We start from the raw sequence: 3,748 nt of genomic DNA, 5'->3' as shown, positions 1-3,748 counted from the left end.
CTTTAGCTACAGCATGTCAGTTGGCTAAGGGAAAAGTAGCCAACATCTTTTCTGATTCTGCTTATACACATGGTGTGTGTCGTTTGTTTGAAACTGTAAAGAAAAAGCACGGATTTAAGAAAAGTGATGGCACTCCAGTTCAACATGCTGAACAATTTGGTCAACTAATTTCTGCCATGATGACACCTAGCTGGTTAGCTATAATTAAATGTCAAGCACATAAAAATGGTAATGATTTTGTTATAAAGGGAAGTAAAAAAAAAATAGCAAAGTGTTTCCCAAGAACTTCAAATACATGTGACTCATTCATAGTCCAGGTATTGGCCTGTCCATGACCTCTTAATTATTAGGTTATTGCACTAAGACACCTGCTGTCTCACCTCCTATTCATCTTTGTTTAATTAATCCAGCTATGTACAGAAGATGCCAGTGTACACAGGGAAGCTGACTAGTGGAGGCCCAGAGAAGGGGGATGTGGGTTGTACTTGATGTGACAGATTAACTAATTTTTTCACATCTTACGATCGTGGTCAGAATCTGCTAAAGAGAAAGATCACCATGGTTGGCACAGTGAAAAAGATAAATCCTGCAACATGGGGGAGAAAGACCATCTCCTCAAAATTTGCCTTCACTGCCACCACCACTCTAGTTTCTTACCTCCCAAAGAAGAACAAGAATGTGGTCATCCTGAGCACATCGCACAAAACAGCAGGGATCTTGAGGACAAGAAGCCAGCGATCATTTTGGACTACAACCACAACAAAGCAGGTGTGGACAAAATGGACAAGGTGATTGGAATTGACAGCTGCAGGAGGATGACTGCGCACTGGCCACTAGTCTTATTCTATAACATTATTCATGCGGATCGATGGAACAAGAGTTCCTGGTGCAGCTGAGACATTTATTCAAAGGAAAGTCTCCCTCACACACTTCTCCTTTTTTCTAAAAATTAATACCAGCACAGGGACACTGTAAAATCAAATAGTATACTTCACTAGAAAAATTCTATTATGTTTACTTAAATCTGACTAAAATATTGAGTTCACTAAAAATAGTTAATATTGGTAAAATGTTAAAATAAATATTTGAGATTACTAATAAAAATTAAGTAATATTACTCGAAATGTTTGAGACATTTTATTGGGCATGCGCAATGAAGCACAACTCCCCTCCCCCACACTTTGCTGAAGCTCATGGACTGAAGACGCTTTGAGCATCTACTGATTAAGGTAATTAATTAAGGCATATTTTTGTTTCCTTGTTTATTAGTTTTAATCATGATGTTTACTTGAATTAATATTACTTTGCAGAACATGTTAGAACCTTTTAAACTTGTCTTTACATAAACATCTTTTGGACCGTTTGTAGCTTTGAACACCTCGTGTTGGAAACCAACATCTAAAATGTTATTTTGCACTTTAGATCTGTAAAATCGGATTGCCGGTTAATTATATAAAAATGCTTTATTTTTGTTAATTTGATTACTCGGTCGTGACAACGCGGGACCTGGCAGTGTAACTGAACTCATCTATAGTTAGCATGCGTTATAAAATGTAGCCATTTTCATCGTGATGTGGAGCAGGGGGGGCTCGCGAGATGTTGAAAGGAGGGAAGGAGGGAAGGAAGGGGAAAAAAACAGGATATGGAAGGCAAAAAAATCGGGAAGAAAAAAAACGGGACATGGGGGACAAAAAACCTGTCTTAAACCTACTGCGCAAGTTTTGACTGAATACACCGTCAAACTGTAACCACCGCGCGATAATACTAAAGTAACGTCTGAATGTCGCCAGCGCGTGCACTGCGCGTACATCTTTTAAAAGACAGCGTTGAAGTGTATCTTACTGAATATTACAGATTAAAGCTGCATTTTAGTTTTAAAGAAGTAGTTCAACAAACATTTTTCATATGACTTGCATGATGATTAGGTTTTTTCAATAGTTAATACCAATAGTATTGTTCACTGTTAAAGTTGTGGATTAATTCATTTTATTGGAAATATTTAATGCATTGCAAGTTACTTTGCCTTTACCCTAAGTAATTCATTTATTTTTTCTTTTTAGGTTTCCTGTTGATTGCCTTCTGCCATGCAGTGGAATTGTGAGTTTTGCTTCTTTACATCTGAAAAGAGGGCACAACTTCTTAAGCACTATCACATAAACCATACTCGAATTGTTTCAATACCATGCCTCCACTCAGATTGCCCATGTACTTTTAAGATCTGAGATCTGAGTTCTATGAAGCATTGGACAAACACTCTACACGTTTGAAATTCTGCATCAAGTTGATTTAAAGGTGAACCTTTTATGTAGTTGTCTTTATTGTATAGTCTGTGTTTGATCGTTAACCTCATTCTCTGTTTTTCATAGTCATCTGATGTAACTTGTGTGCGCACCGCAGTACTTCATGGCCTTCCAATCCTCCTGTGGGATTATTCTGTGGAATTTTCACGACATTCTTTGTAAGTAATGTTTGTGTTTACTTCTTTGTTATTTGTGCTAATGCTAAATTGTGTATTAGGGTCCATTAGAATATAGATCAGATGAAGAGTACACAGAAGTTATTTGTCTCGTGACCTAGCCAGCATCACAGCGATCACTTTCAATGTCCAGAAATGTAGGACATTACTAAAATAGTCTTTGTGATCATAGTCATTCAAATGTAATTTGATGAAGTGACAATAATACTAACAGTGGAGGCGAACACAGAAGAGGATGAATTGTTGAATAAAGTTTGGTTTTTTTGCAAGCAAAGTATTCCTGTGACTTCAAGATTACATTTGAACAACTATGATCACATGGCCTGTTTTAGCAATGTCTTTACTATCTTTCTGGATGTTGAAAGGGGAAATGATGATGTCCAAAACTGGGCAGGGAAGCTCAAGATATCATAATTGATATCTTGTGTAAAACAATATGCCAGAATTTATATTTTACAATCAACTTTCCCTTTAAAAGATGATCACACTTTCTTATGCTTCGTGCTTACACAGGACACTGTTCCAAGATATGGGAAAATTACCACTTGTTACTTTTCTCTGTTTAGGATTCAGATGTGAATGTAGACCTGAGTGCAGTTGATGTTGGCCTGCTCACAGTTTTACCAGAAGACATGCCTGCCCAAACTCCACATCCCCTCAATGTCGACTCATTAAAGGCAATCATTCTTGAGGGAAAAATTGTTGTGGGTGATGTCCCAAACTTGCCATATGCTGTGTTTTTCTGCATGTTGCCTATTTTTAAAAAAAAGCTGTTTTTGCAGTTATTTGATGTCAAGTGGCAGTTATTGATTAGTCAAAGTCCCCATGCTGTTTAGATAGAAGTATATATTAATACTATATATATTTAGTATTTCTACTTCATTGTTCTTAAAAATCTGTGTTGTTTATTAATTTGTTTATTAAAAAAATTCAGAGTTTTAGATTTGTGTTGAGTGTCTTTTGTCTTTTCTGTTAGCAGTAAGTAGACAGCAGTAACAAGACTATGTGAGAATCATGATGTCACCTGCTGGTTCACCTCTCTCCTCTCCTGTCCATGTGAAGCTAAAGCTCACACCCACACTGCCACAAATATGCTGCAGAGTTGTATAAGATCATGTGATTTTACACAATTACATAATCTCACACCATCTCAGACAATCGCACAAAACCTGACACAACCTCACACCATCTATTCTGCCCTCATAGAACGTGGTTATGCTCCATTAGACAGAAAGCGAACACTTGAATAGAAATTCCTAGGCGTCTTCTTGG

The 3,748-nt window shown here is 37.1% G+C and overlaps 1 long non-coding RNA gene across 2 annotated transcripts; it reads left to right on the top strand.

Moving 5' to 3' along the window:
- Positions 1–1,158: 1,158 nt before the first annotated feature.
- LOC124376179 lies at positions 1,159–3,417 on the top strand. Of its 2 annotated transcripts, none has more exons than XR_006923785.1 (5): positions 1,159–1,229; positions 2,061–2,097; positions 2,217–2,292; positions 2,367–2,458; positions 3,043–3,417. It is a non-coding gene; the product is annotated as an uncharacterized LOC124376179 (long non-coding RNA). The 2 variants fall into 2 exon arrangements; XR_006923786.1 differs by lacking the exon at positions 1,159–1,229 and adding an exon at positions 1,296–1,769.
- Positions 3,418–3,748: the final 331 nt, after the last annotated feature.

The sequence above is a fragment of the Silurus meridionalis genome, chromosome 22 (genome assembly GCF_014805685.1).
Source record: "Silurus meridionalis isolate SWU-2019-XX chromosome 22, ASM1480568v1, whole genome shotgun sequence".
Lineage (NCBI taxonomy): Eukaryota > Metazoa > Chordata > Actinopteri > Siluriformes > Siluridae > Silurus > Silurus meridionalis.
This window is presented reverse-complemented; position numbering and strand designations above follow the sequence as displayed.